At 44.5% G+C, this 19042-nt stretch overlaps 2 protein-coding genes across 3 annotated transcripts in view; both read left to right on the top strand.

Moving 5' to 3' along the window:
• LOC142904391 (uncharacterized) overlaps window positions 1-19042 on the top strand; it is a 329108-nt gene that overhangs the window by 103733 nt on the left and 206333 nt on the right. The window lies entirely within an intron of this gene.
• mdga1 (MAM domain containing glycosylphosphatidylinositol anchor 1) overlaps window positions 1-19042 on the top strand; it is a 147596-nt gene that overhangs the window by 1938 nt on the left and 126616 nt on the right. The window lies entirely within an intron of this gene.

Below are 19042 nucleotides of genomic sequence, written 5' to 3' on the forward strand. Positions count from 1 at the left end.
TCTTAATGCGGAAAATTCACTATGAAGCCAAAGATTTGCGCTGCGTGTTATAAAGACACTTTAAATGCTGTTTAAAGGCTTTTGGCTGGAGGCAACGGAGGCCTGCCGTGTACCAGATAACCAGCTTATATCTCGGCAACTTCAGTGGCCACTCTGCGTTGTCACTCGCTTTAAAGTTAACCGGAACCAGGAAGGAGGATGAATATTGATGTGAAAAATGTTATTTTGCCCTGTAAATTGCAGCAGGCTGCTTATGTTGGTCAAGTCACCATTTTACAGCAGCATTCAAGAAAGGTTCTGCCGGTCCCCGGATGATCTGGAAGCAGTTTGTAGTATTGAATTAATGAAGTTGTCTGATTGGATGAAAAATAATACGGTCCCTGAAGAAAGCCATCACGTCATGCCTGTTCCCGAACAAAGAAAAAGGAACATGAGGAAGAGAGAGAGAGAGATAGAGAGATTTAAATAAAAATACAAAAACGAAGAAAAACTGCTTTACCCTTTCATCGCCAAATTGCCTCTTTAAACTCTGCACATTTATGGTAATATGCTAACTGGGCTGAGATCAACAGACCGATAATCTGATTGGCTCATCACCGCGGGCATAACCCATAGCAACATGTGCCGTCTGCTGCTGTAACACAGCAATCGATCAAAGAGAAGAAGAAGAAGGCAGAGTGGAGCAAAAGCAGACAGGTGTGAGAAAAATATTCTCACTCTTTTAATGTTGCCATTACTTAGCTCACTTAAATAGAACCGCTTCCCCAAATAGTGCAGCTTAGTGTCTGAATGTGTCCCTCCGGACTCCGGACACACAGATTGCATGCACCAATCACGCCACGCTGACCCAACTCACATCTCCAGCGCGGTGTTGCATCCTGTTTTGATTGGAGAAGTTAAATCTTAACAGCCTCCTTGGTAGCACCCGCCCCAAGGACGGAGCTGGCAGAGCTCCCTCGGACCGTTCTCCATCTCTGTCTAGTCTAACAGGAGTGTCTGACTGTGCTTTTGAGGACACGCCCCCCCGCCCCCGCCCCCCCTTCATCACCATCCCCTTGTCCTCCAGACGAGACGTTCTCGCTGCGCCGCACAGGCTTCAGTTTCTTGGGCTGCAGGCTCCCGTCCAGATACGCGTGCAACCTGTCCCCTCCGGGCGAGGGGGGAAAACAAACAAGCCCATCCGTCAGCCTCGATACACAGATTCGGATGTTTGAAAGGCGCGTGGCAGCTATTGAAAACAGGGTCTGTTAAGTCATGGTAGCCGAGTGCGCTTGTCATAAGCAATCTGGCAGGCTGCTGTCACCGTGAGGAACGCAGACAGTCTGTTGTGTGTCAGAGCCTTAATGCCCGAGTCGGAGACCCTGGAAAATAAAAGCCAAAACATCAGCCAAACTCAAACTTTGGCATTAGTGTAATATCTACCATACGCGAACAAGGCTCACACAATTTTTTTTTTTTTTTCTATTTTAATTCTCAATTGTATTTTGAAAACCACTTGCTGCAAAAATACAGCTGTCAGGATTGGACCCTTTTTCAGAACATTTTGTATTTTAGTGTTACTCAGCCGTAACAGCGGCAGTGCTGTGTAAAAGAGTCTCGGCTAAGTCAAAAAAGAAAAGAACTCTGAAATGTGTGACCTGCATTTAGAGTAATTTTCCAACCAGTAGGTGTCAGTAGTTGGCATTTTAATCATCAAGTCCAGAATTTTTTCCCCCCCTAATTCTTGTGTGCCTGTCCATGTATATGCATAAATATGCACAACTGTTTGTAACTAAAATGTTGTTTAGTCTTACATTGGGTGTACATGTGTACACGCTTGCTGATAAGTGCTTCATCTTTAGAAGTACGTTTGTTTTTAGTATTACAGAGGCTTTTGTTGGAAGGTCGGAAGGACATCCTCAGTTTCAGGCATTGCAGTACCTTTGCTTACGTGCCCTTGCGAGTGCACTGGATGTTTGATAACTGCAGCAGCTCAATGCAGAATTATCTCTCCAAGGCCAGAGACGATTTATTTTTATTTTTTTGTTTTTTTTTGCATTTTCGCCGTGCATTACTTTTTTTTTTTTTTTCCCCAGCAGAATCTCGATGAAGTGACATTTCTTCCTGAATATTGCAGACACCCCTTATAACTCTAAAATGTTAGCTTTGTATTCTTCACTTTGAAACAGTTTTTGGGATCTGTATGTGGAGAATGTGTGCGGCGAGAGCTCGGCTGCTCCGGCTACAAACACGTAGCGGGTTAAACCGCAGCGCCGCTCAGTTGGTGCCAGCGAAGATGCTTTTAGTTGTGTTATTTTGTCCTTTTCTATCATCCTCTCTCTCCCCTGACATTAAAAGGTCACGTGCAACAACAGCTTTTCAGCCTCTGCTGAAAAAAAAAAGAAATAAATCAAAATTCTTTAAAGCTGCCCGGGATTTGTTCTCGCCAGCTTTTCACACCGATGCGAGGTTCCCATGTGTTGCGCTCAGCTGTGCCTGCGTCTCCAGCGACTGTTTCATTTAAGTAACTCATCAACATCATCATCAGAGCGGCGCTGCAGCCATTCAGCGACGGCAAATTGTCTCACAATGCGCACAATAGCGCTCAGCGCCGCGAGCCGCTTAGAATTGAGACGGTAGCCGTGGCTGTGCTCTGCTCCGGCAGGCCGCCGCCCAACCCCCCCCTCGCCTCCTCCCCCCCCCCTCCACATGCTGAGAATGCAGATACGCGCCCAAACTGTTTTCCTTCACTTTAGAATTGTTTAACGCTGGCGCGCTCCGACAGATGCGACTCGTCGTCCTGCGGGAGCCGAGCAGCGCGAGCGTGCCTGATTGATGTCAGCACTTTGGACGGCTGCGAGCTTCATTTACTGTAGCTTCCTCTGGGGGGGGGGGGCTCTGCAGGCCTCAGCATGCCCGCGAGTCACAGTGTGGAGGTGTGAGATGTGTGCGGTGCGTGCGTGCGCTCGCCCATGCATGTGTGAGTGGGTCCTGTTTGTGTGACACGCACAGTTTTTTGTTTTTGTGTGTGCTTCCCCCCCCCCCCCTTCTGGCGGCTGCAACAGTTTGCTGGCTCAGCAGGGACTTGTGGATGCCGCCGCTGTTGCTTTTCGCAGCTGCGCGACGTTGTTTGTACATCTGTGAGTTTTGATCGGCCATCAGAAAGATTTCAGCACGTGTCCGTCACGCAGCACCCGGCGGAGGCGACGCCAAGAGGATTCAGTGCCGTGTTTGAGAGGAAAATGTTTGAATTTCCATCTTCACAACAACAGTTTGCTGAGACCTTTGTTTCAAATTTATTACAAACGTCTGGAAATCACATAAATTACAGGTCGACAACTACCTCATGAGAAAGGTTTGTAGCCTATTTATTAGACAATCTTCCTCCGTGGAGCATACTGTAGTGCAAACTGGTTGCACAGCTGGGGGGGGGGGGGGTCCCCAATCTAAATCCTTCCTTAAAATGCAGGGCCCTATCATGCGAGGCCTATGATAACCTTACAATATTAATCTAATTAATGTTAGCCAGGGTGATCTTAAATACTTTTTAGTGAATATAGGTGACAATAATAATTTTTTTTATTTTATTTATTTATTTATTTATTTTTTTTAACTTTTTGAAAAAGTACGAGTCCTACTTGAATTTTGCTTTGAGGCTTTCAGGGGGTCTCATGGGTAAACCGGGGGAGGAGGACCCCCCCGGACCTCCTCTGTTTTCCACACTGTCCCCCCCTTTACTTCTGTTTGGTTTTTGTTTGAGGATAGCTTACGATGTGTAAGGAAGGAGCGCTTGCTAACCTCCTCCCCTGTACACGCCTTTGAAGTTTTCATTTAATCTGAATGGTGTGTAATCCCGGGCGTTACGACCATGACGCCTCGGTGGCACCACACAGCCTCACGCAGCCTCTTCAAGGATTTTTTTTTTTGGGGTGGAGCGGCGGTGGGGGTTTAAAAGGGAATGTATAAAAATCAAGCCACGGCGTCGACACGTCGTCTGAGGGACTCGTCGCTTGTGACAGCGGTCCAGGCTAAAAAAAACACGCCAGACAAGCGTCTCCTCACCCTCCTGGTGCTGTGTCTTGTCACGCCGTGCGAGTTCACAGGGACATCAGGTTATTGATGGCTTGACACAGTCACATGACACCATTCGCTGCCGCCGTGCTGGAAATCTAAGCCGCATTAACCGGCAAGCGCGACATGACGACGTCTTCGTTTACAGGAAATTCAATGAACTCGCATCATTTACCTTTTTTTTTTATTTTTATTTTTTATTATTTTTATTAATGTTTCTTTCAGAGGTGTTGGGCGGTTAGTTTTGAATTGAGCAGGACGGCCGAGACTCTGCCACTGGCCGCAGAACAAAGCACCGGCAGGGATGCGGGGAAAGCGACAACGCTAAATATGCCTACTTGCACACAAAATTCAACATCACTTTGAAGATGTTGCCCAAGGAAGAAAGGCTTGGAATACACTGCTAGTTTTTTTCCCCCCTTTCCTTTCCCGCCGCCGTCTCCCTGCGTGTGCAACCAACTTTTTCCTTAATATGGAGCTCTTACTCGCCGCAGTGCGTCGGCCTCGCCGTGGCACACGAGTTGAAGACTGGTGACCTAGAAAAAGGATCATTTCAGGTTTAACTGGCCCGGCCACTGGTTCCCCTGTGACTTTAACTCTTGCTCTGCCCGTATCAGCATTTTTTTTTTTTTTTTCCTTTTTCATTTTTGTTTGCGCCTCTTTTATGTCTCCCGCCTCTGAGTTTATTTTGGTTGGCTGAATATTGCCCTTTTCTAATAAGCATCCATAATTTATTGGTGGCTGTGAGGCAGCAAAGGAGGCGACGGGAGATGTTGATAGAGAGAGACCGAAGCATTAACTTCGAGGTGATGCGAATGTTTCGCTTTTTTTTTTTTTTTTTGCCTCCTACAAGCAGACACCTACTGTTCTCCACCTACACTTAACCAATGAGTTTTATTTCTATTTTTTGCACACCACACAACACACACACACACACACACACACACACACACACACACACACACACACACACACACACACACACACACACCTCCTCTTCTACTTTACAGATGGTGCCGTCTCCTCATATATAATGTCTGCAATTGCCGCACAACCTTTTTCTTTTACTGTAGCTTTAATTAAAGTCCGTGTCATTAAATTTACTGTTGCCCGAGCTGTTTTTTCCACTTGGCTAGAGAGACACATGGATAGACGTGTGCGCGGACCAACCGTTTGCCTCCTGCACCTTCCCCCTTGGTGCGGGTGACTCTTCCAGTCTCTCTGATCTCATCTGCGCTGCTAAAATTTTTACTGCTCATGTTGTTTTAATTGTCTGCTTTTGTCTGCCTTCCCACCCCGCCTGCATTAACAAGGCCCGTGGTGCGCCGCCGCCGCCCATGCTGCCTGAATATCGAGCGGCATACGTGCACAGCAAAGCACGCGTGCGTGCATTTGAACGATCTCCTCCCCTCCGCCTTGGCATTTTTTATGGCTGACTGGGATATTGAGGCTTGACAACAGTCTTATTAACCCACGGGTCGGTGCCGGAGCTGTAGGCAGCCGTGTCCGGTGGGTTATAATTTGACTGCGCTTCTAACTTGCCTCGCAATGCGCGACCGGAGATAAGAGCATTAAGACAACGTCCAGGGAGGTCTGATTTATCACCCCGCCTCCCAACAGCTGCACCATGAGCCCAAGGCAGAGGGGAGAGGTGGGCCGTGCAACACTGTAGGGCTCATAGCGAAATGCCACTGTAGCCTCTCTTTGCAAGCACACTGACAGCAGGCGTATTGTCTTAATGATGTAAACGTGGAAGATGCGTCTGTCTCCCTGGCGTAATGAAGGCATAATAAACTGATATGCAGTTGTGTCTGTACAGTAAGCATTAGGGGACGTCCATCAAGCTGTTCCTATCCCCACCGTTTTACTAAGTCAGCACTTAACCATCTTGAAGAAGAGCAGCGGAAGCAGATAAAGCAGCCAAACCTTTGTGTTTAGAAACAGCTTAAATAATACTACAACACCACCCGCCTTCTGCTACACTGGGGAGTCAACAAAAAAAGACATCAAGCTGAAATCATCAGAAGGTTTGTGTGGAGTGAAGAGTTGACGCCAACGTTTATACAAAGTGTTTGAAAAACAAAGACACCAGCAGGAACAAAACACCAGCACGTATCAGAAGCTCCCTGCCAGATCTAAACGTGTGGCTACCGCTGCAGCAACAGTAGAGTAGCATTTTCCTAGAAAAGAGACAACAACAACAAAAGAAAACTATGTGTCAGCTGCTGCTTATCACAATGAACATATTCCAAACATTGAGCTAAGCAGCAGGGAATCAACTTATGCTGAATTTTCTGGATTTGGTTAATATTTATCAAATCCGAGTGTATGTCACTGAAGGTGGCTGCTGGTTAACCGGGCTTAAAATAACACATAATGAGTGTACGAATAAGTTCAGAGTCCGACTGAAGTGTAAATGTAAGGAGTCCAGGTGTGGACACTGTGGCTGAAGGTTGACACCACCGCACAATACACACATTAGCACTGCGATGCAGGAACATGTTCCCCGTATTGTGCATGAGGTTTCCTTCATATTTGATCATTTTATGAATTTATTGTAGAATACGGCTTTGAAAAATAATGATGGGACACTTGCTAAGTTTTAAAAAAAAAGCTGCTCCTGGCCCTGGTTTTGTGCACTAAAACTCCTGCTGAAGTTCACGCTTCAGTCATCGGGCATCTTTTTTATTTCACACATAACATTGTCGTCGTTCTTCAGGTCAGAGCCGCACGCATGTAAACGCCCGCGCACAACTTTGACTCACACGTTCACTCCCTGCTGTGTTTACCTTTTCCTGTGAACTCGGAGATCGCTACCATGTTCACCATCACCTACTCTCATTGCTCCAAGCCTGGCCTTCATCCTCACTCTCATTCTCTTTCATGAGTGCACCTTTGGAATGTGAGTACTCCCAGGGCCAAAGCACCGTTTTCACTTTACCCCATGCATCCTGTTCAACATTGTCAACAAGACAGAGACTGTGACTTAAAAGGGATGTTGCAAAAAAAAAATAAAAAAAAGTGATGTATGAACGTAAATCACATGTCTGTCGCTCTGTTGATTGGGACACGGAAACAGTTTTCCTTGGATCAGACAGAGATTAGACGGCCATCAGGCAGGCGAGTTAAACAGGTGTTGATCAGGCGGGCATGTGAAGCTGGCCATGATCAGACAGACGGGTGGAAGAGACGAAGATCAAGGTTTGAGCCGACCAAGTGGCTGCAGCAGAGTCCATAATTGGTTCAAGGGCATGGGGTAGCAGCAAGTGTTGCTTTCGCAAGGCGCAGGTGGAATCTCACTGCTCCCCTTTAGTAGCAGGTGTGATGATGGCTGATGGGTTGCAGCTGGGTCCACCTGCTACCTCCTCTTGCGGCTGGTGCTGCTCTTATAATCAGACGCAAGAGGAGGAGGAGGAGGGGAGAGAGAGACTAGATGGCAGGGAGAGCCACAGACCTAACGTCACGCGTGCGTGCGTGCGTGCGTGTGTGTGTTGCTGTTAACATGATGTTTTGGTTTTTATTATTATTTTGTTTATTTGACATGGCCGATGGCAATCACACTGGAGGAACCAGATGGATAGTTTTTAGTGTTTTAGCAGGATTGATCATTTTTCAACAGATTCCACAGGACAGGCACACACAGTGAGGACATTTTGGCTGGTCCTCACAAATTTCATCACAGTCTCCTCTCAACAGTTGAGGGTGAGAAGGTTCACAGGGAAGGCATAATTTGAGGTTTGCTAAAAGTCATTTCATGGATAGTCATGTTGCGGTGGAAGTCAGTTTAGAGGGACAAGCGTGTCTGTGTGTGTGTGTGTTTTCATGCCTGTGCCTGCTGCATACACGGTCATGAGAGGGAGGGAACATTTGGTGTCTTACTTATTCATGGAGGCGACAGGACGGCTGTGAACAGAGCTGAGAACATGGCTTACATCAGAGACTGCCTGTCTCCTCCTGTGCTCCTCTCGCAGTGTCATCGTGCCGTCCCCTCCACTTCCTCTGTCCTTTGTCATCAGCCCATATCCCTGTTGTGCGTGGAGTTGTCATATTTTGCAACAGCCAGTGGAGGATTTGCTGCATATTGTTGATGAAAATACTTTTTTTTTTTTCTCAGAAAGCCAATTTCCATTAGGTTTTATCTGAGTATTGCACAGCTGCGTGTGCGCTGGGTTTTTGATTGCCACAGACACGAGGTGTAAAACTGTTTTTCTCTTACAATCCACAAGCCAACTCTACGTTTCTGTGCATCACATTGTATGAATAAGTGGTATCCAGATTTATTCCATTTCTTCTGACAGATGGAGCGTTTTTTTCTAAATCCTTTTGTATTCATCCAATGTATCCATCTGGTAGAGGCTCCACTTAAGGAGAGTTTGGAAAGTCGAAGGAACATTTTGGAGGTTATCTAAGGTCATCTATCAAAAGTACTATCAGTCTGTCAAAGCCAGGCAAAGCAGTAGGCATTATTTACAACTCACAGTAGTGTCTTCTTCCTCTTGAATCTTCTATGATTCTCCAGAGCCGCTCGGAGCAGCAACTTCCTGCCCTCATGCCTCTTTGTCGCCATGAGGGAAATTGATTCGCGTGACGAATCAATGGAACGCGTAAGGCCAATTAAAAATGCAGTCAATTGGATGTTTGTAAGATGGATGAGAGAGAATTTTGGATAAGAGAAAGAAACCTGAGCAGTCCAGCTTCTGTGCAGCGTTAAGCAGCCTTCCATTTAAACACACTTTAACTTCTCACAGCGGCGACGACTGTTTCTCCAGTGCCTGGACACAGTTTTCCAACCTCTGCACAAAGGACTAACACAAAGGGGGTGAGACGGCTTTCCTGAGAAGGACTCTGACACTGCTTCATCTGATTATGACAGCTTTTTAAAAATCACATTTAAAATTCTAAACCTGAACAGGCAATCAAGCTACTTTAAAATGGGCAACGGCGCTAATTTGTAACCTTTTAGAAAAAATATGCTTGGGAATTGGCACAGGTGAGTTTTATCCGAGGCCTTTCCTTCATTAATGAACGTGCATTAATTGTCTTTTTTTTTTAAATGATTTTAGCTGTTCACATTCACACGCTGTGCCAATCCATAAAGTAGGTGGGACTCTCCTCGGGGAGTTGCGAGGTATTTGTCATATTGCCAACTCATGCAGAGCAAATGGCTGCTTCCACAGCACAGACATACTTTATATTGATCTGTCTGCTCATAGAGAAGCAACACGCGTGAGTCAATATTCTGCGGGGAAACCTCATCCCATAGATATATGCCTCGGCTTAAAGACGGGCTCAAGCACACCCACATGCACAGACACTCACGCAACACAAAGGGAGACTGAACCCCACTTTGGAGGATTCTCCTCCCACGTTTTTCTTCTTTTTATTTTTTTTGCCCTCCACTGTGGCGCTCGATGAAAACCCCCCGAACAAGAACGGAGCGACTGCAGATGCCGGAGCTGGTCGAGTCCGACTAAACCCTCCGACAGCGAGAAGGGATCAGTGCAGGAAAATGATCGCCTGCTCCTACAAGCGTCTGGCCTCAATAATTCACCGATGCATGCATGTTTCTTGCAGTCTCATCTTCTTCTCCCCCCTCAGTCTTGTCCATCCTCAGCAGACATCCTTCCTCAGTTATAAGGACGTCATAAATTAGATTTTGGCCTTTTTTTAAATAACACGTCTTTGAACTGTTTAGCCGGCTGTGCTAACACTTTCCTCTCTTCCCGTGCTCCTCAGCTGACTCCGAGGAGATTGGTTATAATCTATTAGAAATGTTAAAAAAAAAAAACAGAGAAGAAATTTACCTTCTGAAACCTACACATCCTTCCCCTTCTCCTTCACCCCTTCCCTCAATCCGTCCGCAGTCATTTTCCCAACTTGTACCTGTCAAGAAAGATGTTCCTGTCATCTTCCTCTCTTCATTCCTTCTCCCTCTGATCCTCTTTTCCTTCCCGGCCCATCCATAAATGTCAAAATGAGGCAAAATGTGGCCATTCTCTACTTACATCCTCATTCCATCCTAATTCCTTCCCTTTATCCACAACCTTTTCCGCAGCTACACCTCTTTAACTCCCCTCATCACTTCTCTCCCCGGCTCGGCCTGTCTCCCCGCCTCGCTCCTCACCCGCTTCCTCTCTCCTCCTAAAGCCCTGTCATCTTCTCGCTATCATCCCCTGGTTCAGTGGCAAGCATCCACCCACCTTTCCACTTATACCGCATATATGGGACGAAGCAGATACCGTCGTTAAAAGCCAGGCAGGCTTCGGGAAGCCGAGTGGAGGGATGACATCGGAGGGAGCAGACAGCCGGCACTCGCTCGCAGCTTCAGAAAACGAGGAAGATTCTTTATTAGGAGGAAAGGGAGGATTATTATATGTGTGGGAAAATAAAAATCACATTTTTTTTATTTTTTTTTGCAGCGCTGACCTTGTTTCCTATCGCTTTCTTTCCCAGAGCGTTAGCTTGCATTAGCCAACCATTGAGAAAAACGCGGGCCCCGGTGGTTTCCACTACTCGCTGATGGGGTCGCGGACCTGTTGTTCAACACAACTGAAACTCCATTGTCTGTAGACAGAGAAGTGTTTTCTGAGGGGTGGGGAGTGCGCCCCTTGACAAATGCTGCCGCCATTGGCCAAACAATTCAAGTATGCTGAAGTGGCTGCCCGAGAAGCTGTCAAAGTGGCCATGAAGACCCCCTTCAAAGCTCATTACCTAAACCCAAAATGCAAGGCTGTGCAATTTGCGAGCGACCTCCGTGTGCGAGCGCCAAGTTGAAAATTCCGTCACCATAATATCACTTGACAATATAAAGATGCAGTACTGGAGAAGATCCAATCAAATCAAATCAAATCAGATTCTATTTGTATGGAACCTTTCATGTGTAAAATGCAACCCCAAGGTGCTTGACAGATCGCAGGAAAACAAACCGTGCCGCAGAAACTCTCTCATGGTAAAATTTAAAAGGTCAATTTAAAAAAAGGAATGATGAAAAAAATGAAAGTCAATAATGAAATTTGGGGACAAAATTATTTGATAGCTATATTTCAATCAATCAATCAATCAATCAATCAATCAGTCAAATGTGTCTGTTTGATGCCACCACACTGACAAATATTACATGATAAAATTTGAAACCGTCAACAATTTTGTGGTTGTCTGAGAACTTTTTAGCGCTACCGTCTGTTGGTCTCACCCAGTGTGACTCATAACTGACGCTGACGCAAAATGACTCAGGTCTGAAAATGCTGTTTCTGTCAGCCTAATTGTGACACCATGAGACTGTGCAGCCTCTCCAAAGACACCATGGAAACAAAATAGGATACGTACAAGTCTCAGCGTTGTAATGCGAGCTGTAATGCAGCTGGGGATCACACGGGGGGAAACTTGCCCAGTAAAGACAGAGAAAACAAATGATAGCTGCTATTTCCAGGTGCATGAGAATTTTATATCTCACTCAATCACTGTGACACCGGTGGCTCAGTAAGGACACAATATCGCACAGACAAAATCATTTCTCCAGACATCTTTCATCTGAAGCTGAGACGCTTGCTGGCGAGATAACGCCGCGAGTATATTTTGCACTTTTCGTCCGAGCCGACGATATTCTGATTCGTCAGCGGATGTCGTGGCCACACAGCAGTGATGCAGAGGGAGGCGACAGAGGATTTCAGTGAGCAGCTGCGATATCCATATTTTAGGCTAACATCCCAGAGTCGGAAGTGACACGCAGTGGAAATAAATAGTTACATAATTACATCAACAACATAATAACCGTGTTTGTCTGATACTCAAAACTGTGTTTGTTCAGACGGGGACTGCTGAGACTGTTATAATCAGATTGAGTTCTGGCTGTCAGTGAGAGGCTTGGATCTGGTTTATGAAAGTGGCAAAAAAAAAAGAAAAAAAGAAAAAAAAAAGGGGACACACGACAGAGTGAAAGGCTCATAATAAAATCCAGAGAAAGAGAGAGGCGCAGTGTGAGTGACATTGAAAAAGGGCAGGGCCAGATACAGAGCAGCCAGAAGAAGAAAGGCTTCCCCAGAGACACAGAGCCGGACCGACAAGGGGCTCGGGAAAATGAAAAAAGAAGAAGGAGAAAAAAAAAAAAAAAAAACGACTGATGGAACGAGCGTGAGCGAGAGCCACCAAAACTTTATTTGCTCTGGCCTGAACCGCGTTTTGAAATGTTCGCCCAGGGGCCTCCTTTTGCATTTTTGTTCCTTTGTGAATCCCACTGTTGGGTTGCTACAAGAGAACTTCAATCACAAAGCGCGCCGACACGCAGGAAATGGTTTGCCATCTCTGACAGTGTCGTTCCCCGTCTTGCTCTTTAAGTGCAGAGTTGCATGCGAGCGGCCGGTGTCCTTGTCTCAGTCCAGCCGGCTGTAGGTCAGCACTGAAAGCCGACGGTGAACCTCAGTCACGTCACCTGCAGACGACTGAGCAGAACATTGTGATTAATCGTTGACATTTGCCTACTGGGCTATCTAATTCAGTCCACGTTAGCTTTAGCCATCAAAGACCATTTCCTATGCAAATAAAAGTTTAATCAGTAGACAGAGAATGTAATGTTGATAAACTCCTCACAAAAATCTCTCTTTTTCTCTCTCTTTTTTTAAATGTTATTTTGCCTTAATTTGACTTATTCATGTCCATCAGTGTCCATGTACACAACCTTCCCTCTGAAGCTGCTGTGAAAAAAAAAAAAAAAAAAAATACTGCTCGTTTTAATCTTTGTAACAGGATATCTTGCATGTGACTTTCTACTGAATACCACAGTCTTGATACACGGAGGACGGAAGTCGTCCAGTCCAGTAGTGAAGTGCTTGCCCTCTCATGTTCTCCTCTCTCACCTGTGAAGACACACAAAGAAGTCGCACACAAACTACCTCGCACCTGTTTACTTTTCCCCTGTTTTGTTTCCCCGTGTCGTGATTTCTCACTGCGGACCCCCCCCCCCCTCTGCCGTCCCTTTCCGTCATACCTCCTTTGTATTCCAAGTCTTTGCCCATTTCGACTCCATTCTTCATTCTTTCTTGTTTTTAATCTTCCTTCCTCGGCCTCTCCCTTTCTTGCCTGCAGCACCCTACAATGCTAACAAAACCTGTTCTGAGGGGGAAGTGAATTATTGAAGCCACTGCTGCCTGCCATTCCCTCTGTGCAGAAGTGGGCGAAGGGGAGAAGGGAATGGTGGGAATGGATTTGTTGGCGTCAGTGAGGGATGTGTTCAGGATGCAAAGGAATCTATCTATCTATCTATCTATCTATCTATCTATCTATCTATCTATCTCGAGTTCACAGTTACTTAATGTAGGCCTGGGCGATAAATCGATTACGATAATAATCGCGATTAAAAACTCCACGATAACGATGATAAACGCATGAGCTGTTATTTCGATAATCCAACCAATCCCACAGCAGAGAAACAACGGCGCGCCTCCTTCCCTCCACCCGCCTCCTCTCGCGCGCAACAACTCAGATGGGAGACGCACGCGGCCGTCCGCTAAAGCTCGTTATAGGAACGTGTAGAAATGAGCAGCGAGGAGCAATCAGAAGTCGAGGGAAAGTGAAGAAACTGTCGGCTACCTCAGGTCCGACAAAGTACAGGCTGACGCTAAATGCAAATTATGTCGGAGAACAGTCCCAGGCAAAACGGGAAACACCACGAACCTCTGTCAACATCTGAAGTAGTACCACGATAAAGAATGGTATGAAAGCCAGAGTTTACGTTTTCATGCTAGCCTCCCCACGGGTAATGCTAAAAACAATGCACTGCTGGGCCCTGGGGGAGTGTAGCCTAGCAGTAGCCTAGCTAGCGACAGTGCTAAGCAAACAGTTGCTCGTCAAACAACAATACAGTCAGCCTTTAACGCAGCTACCCCGTACAAGAAAAAAAAATTAAATAAAAAATCGACGCGGTACAGAAACATAACCAGAGCAGTGACGTGCAATATTGTACTGTCTGTCTGGACCTCTTTTTATTTTTGTTTTTATTTTATTTAATCAGTTCAGTACACTACCTCTAAAATGTTTGAGAGATGTTAAAAACAAGACACAAAATCCTCAACATTGAAGTTATTTTATTTCAGTACATCTAAGATGTAAAAAATAATACAACATCTTGGTTCTGTCGGGTTGTTGTTGAATGTTTTGTATTGTCATACATTTTAACAATAAATATATAACAATAATCCTTCTGGTTTCTTTGCGGTCCAAGGAGAATACTAATATTAAAACTATTATTGATAAAAAAAAAAATTCATATCGTGATAATTATCGACATCGAGCAATATAAGAAAACATATTGTGATAAAAAAAATTGCCATATCGCCCAGGCCTAACTTAATGTGGCAAGAGTTGAGTGTGAGTGTTGATGACACAGTCTGCACGCAGTTCATTATACTAAATAATCAATTTTCTTTGTATGAATGTCATTTTTTGGCCACATGACTGACAGAATCTGCATTTTTACCCCTTTGTGCAAAGTCCTTCCACTGGACAAAGTGGCCATGGCGCTGCTCAGTTAGACCTTCAGACTTTTTTTTTTTTAAAATTCTAACTGGGTCCGGTCCTCTGCAGAATCAACTTTAGACTTTTCTTTACGGTTAACAAGGCGACTAACGCACTCCTCTTCCTTCGCTTCGACTCGCTGTTATTTCTTTGACATTAACACAAGATCGTGTTTCATCATCGACCGCTGACATGGTCGCCTGAATAAGCAACTACAAATACAGTAACATTAAATTGACATGTAGCATAGGAAATACATACAAGACGGGAAATAGAAGAGTAATTGCATGTGTCAGCGATACTGAAAACAAAGAGGAAAAACTGTTGGAAAAAGGACTGCCCTGTATTATATTCACAAAAAGGGTTTCGAGCTGAATACAAATGGCAGCTTGAAGCTTTTCTTGAAATCTGATCAAATCTGGAATTGGACAAACATAAAACATAATTCAGACTGTGCCAACTCCAAGGTTTCAAAGACAAATGGAAGTGTTTGTAAATGTGTAAAACCTCTCCTGAGGGGAACTGCGTCTCCTCCTCATCTTCTGGCCTTCATGTATCTCAGGGAGGATCCAGAATAACTTGCATACCTGAAATTCTCCATGACTGTATTTTAGGGCACTTCTTCAGTGCACCATGTTTAAAGAACCACACTGTCAGCCTCTCAGCTTGGAGGCTGCGCTGATTGAATGGTGTGTAAAAGGTTTGTTCCTCGAAAAAAAAAGTTTTTTTTTTTTTAATTTTTCCTCCAACACAGTCAGTGTGCAGGAAGTGAATCAGTGCCCAGTCAACTTCTTTCCCTCTGTTGCCTTGCACACTCATACAATGCACATAAGAAGCTCCACAGCTTGTTTTGCCGTGTCATTCCACAGCAGCTGAGAGATACTCACCAATGTTGAAATGATTGTGTACGTCGAGTGAGCATGACTGTGTCATAATTTGTGTCAGGAAGAATATAACCAACGCAATGCAACACGTGATGCTACACACAGACGGTTGATGTGATTTGTGGGAACAAAAAGTAATCAGAGTGAATTAACATGCAATTAAGTTGTGTGCAGCTAATGAGATTATATGAAAAAGGTTAGAAAAATTCTCACATATTTTTCCATCTTTGTGTTGTGGATGTTAGAAAGCCTGAGTGGACAGAGAATACTTCAGCCAGAGGAGATGTGAGCGCTGTAATTGGCAAACAGGGGATTTCATGCACTTTCATCTTCCTTTAAGATGTCCACTCCTCTAATTGCTGCTTTTGTTTGGCAGTGACGCCTTTGAATCCCTGCCCAGGGAAAATATGTTTTTTTTATTGGTGCCAAGTTAAATCGAAAATTGTTGATGCAATATAAATGTGCCTCGCGACGTCTTGGCTCCCTGCCACAGCGTTGACGAATGTGAGTTGGCTGCGTTTCTGGTGGATACCAGTCGACATCTTTACATGTTTGCGAGCATCCAGGGTCGGTCTTTATTTCCGGGTGTTGTCCTTGAGTTTGACAGATAGAAGTGCTTTTTTTTTTAATATATATTATTTGAGGAGGCTTGTAAAGGTTAGGTGAGTTTTGTAAAGGTCTCATATTATCAGTGAACTCTCCCAAAGTGCATCCTTGGCTTCTTCTGTTTTCACTCTTTAGAGAATGCTTGCTGAAACACACAGTTCGGGAAACCAACCGTTTCGGATGTCACAAAGGACACCAATACCTCACTAATACCTCACACCTCACCACTACAAGCGTCATGACAAGACCCTAATGCCAGGTGTTGGTTCCTTCCGCCTCACTGCTTCCACCGGCCCTTTGTTCCCCTCCAAACTTGTGGAAGGTACAACAAAGCCTCAGTTTTAGCAGGATGCTAAAACCAGGATGCTAAGACCAGCACCTTAAATTAATTCATGCTCTAACCGCTGTAACTTGCAGCAACACATTTTAAGAAGACTTTTGAGTCGTTTGTTGAACCTAAGCTAAAAATTTTAATTCCGGTTATCAATTACACACGATTCCGATGGGAGCACAATTAGCAAAGTGGACTCGTTCTTCTTCCTTTTATTTCACTGATTGTATCTCTTGTGTTCCTGCCTGCGTTCACCTACTTCACCTCACCTCTACTTTACAGACACTCGATCAATATTGAGCCTTGTATTAATGAACCATTTCCATGTAAATCAATTAAACATGCTCACTGCAGCTTCTCACTAGAGTTTTTTTGTGCAACAAACTCTGTGCACTTAAACTTGGTAGTGGCGTTAGTTAAATGTTTACTCTATACTGTCTATGCATTTATTATTCTTTATGACACACATGTTTCTGGTGCCAACTGGTGAGGCTGGAATGTGGCCTGTATCTATAAAAAAAATGTGTCTTTTTGACCGAAAAGGACTGGAAAAATTTAATTTTGAATTTAAAATTTTTTTGCAAACCAACACCTTTCACATTTCTTTTAAAGGGCAGCTCTAAATTGTGTGGCGTCGTTCATGGTCTGCGGCCGTAAGATCTGTTTAAAAAAGAAAGAGAAAAAGGGAATCAAGATTGCTGATAAAAACCACTCAGGCCAAAAAGAAAGAAAGTCCAACAGTCGGTCACAGTAAATCATCTTTGATTTTCTTCTAAATCCCTCCTCCCGCCGCTCAGCGCTGAACTGGGACAGATGCGAGGTCGGCCGCTGGATAGGTGCAAAGATGTCTTTACATGGGGGAGCTGATCACAGGGTAGCCATTATCAGGAGCTGCGCAAGGTGAATAGGTCAGGAAGAGGTGTGCTGTATTCCAGCTTGGCTAAGTGGAACATGCTTCGGGGAGGATTTCAAGATTTTCCCATCAACACCCTCTCCGAACTCTCCCAAGACACACGCCAATTTCTCTTTTCCTTCCTGCTCTGTGCCATCTGATTTTTTATAAGGTTAGAATTTAAAAATTACTCAGAATCTGACATTCAGTATTAACAGCAATGTTGTTTTTCTCATGTTTTTGTTTCTTCAAAAAAATCAAGTCAAAAACAGTAATCGAAAGGGAACAGAAACGGAAAACGGTTATAAAGTTTATTATCTGCTTTCTTGATTTTGGAACGTCTGACGCCTCCAAAAGCCGAGTGGAGGGCAAAATCATCCTGCATTTTCCCTCAGTGATGCCGATGAAAGATGCCCGAGGGTGGTGCCTCCGTTTCCCTGACATCAAATCTATTATTAATGATCAAACACACCGATAAACAAAAGTTAAACTGAGCCTGCATCCGTGGGTTGATTTTCTTTTCCCCCACTAAAAAGTTTCCATGATTAATGTGCATCAGTAAAGCGTGTTCAGAAGCGTCTTTCGTTTTTTTAAAACACACACCTGCATGTTTCCCCACCAAGCTCGTTCTTTTTCCCGGTATCGAATGAGCTGAGATGCTTCGGGAGGAGAGTTTGGTGCCGCGAGAATTCAAGGAAGGCTTGGAGCGTATTGAATGGTTGCAGGCGGTGCAATGTGGTTTGCTGTGGCTATAATAGCCTCATTATTCATCAGTGAGCCCTGCTTGCACGCAGCCAAGCCTAGAGGAGTAAAACCGCAACCCCACAACCTTTTTATAGACACGACACACACACACACACACACACGTGCGCTCGGTGGGGCGCGCACAGTAAACACATGTACACATTTAAGCACATTTCTCAAAACAGCGTGTTGTGCAGGAGGGGGCTTGTCAAGAACACAACAATGGCGCACTCATGGGTCTGCGTCTACTTCATCACTTATTCAAAACATCTCCAAGTCCAACTTTCACCACCTTTTCCCTTTCTACACTTTTCTTTGAAATATCAGTCAAACAGCAGCCAACAAAAACTGCTTTTTGTTCACTTCCTGTTTAGAGTAAATCCTGTTTTCAACAATTAGTGTGTACAAAATATTTGGCTGTACTAGCAATTGCTATTCTCTGGTTGCCTCAGATTATTTGCCTCTTTTGGCTCATTTTCTTTATTTGGCTACTTGCTGTCTCTAGCTTGCTTATTTTCACAGGGAGATAGATATTTCCCTAGAGGGTAATGTTCTTTTTTTCTTGTTTGTAATGATGATGATTTTTTTTTTTTTTTTTTTAAAGTGTCACTGCAGCCATTAACTCTAATCTCCAACATTATACACGATCGGGGGGGAACTAAGCTGTAAGCAATTAACAGTGCGACAGTCCGACATAATTACAAATATAATGCTGTGAATCGTATTCATTAATAGTTCATTTAATATCACAATTAGAACCAACCATTTAATCTGATAAAGTATATTGCAGAGTTCCTCTCTGCACTTGCAGCCTCCGTACAAGGAAACACATGGGGCTGAAATAGGATGATGTAAATGACTGGATTGCATGAATGTATCAGTTATTATTGAGTTGAATTTTCTCAGAGACAGTTTGACATGTTAAAAATAGCCTGCAAGTGTCCATTTGTCCAGTCTGTATCTTGCTCTTCCTATGCTGATGATAGAACAAACACGAACATGCACAGCCCAGTCCAATCAATTTTA

The sequence above is a fragment of the Nelusetta ayraudi genome, unplaced genomic scaffold (assembly GCF_046127955.1).
Source record: "Nelusetta ayraudi isolate G7.1 ecotype Tasmania unplaced genomic scaffold, CSIRO-AGI_Nayr_v1 ptg000005l, whole genome shotgun sequence".
Classification (NCBI taxonomy): Eukaryota; Metazoa; Chordata; class Actinopteri; order Tetraodontiformes; family Monacanthidae; genus Nelusetta; species Nelusetta ayraudi.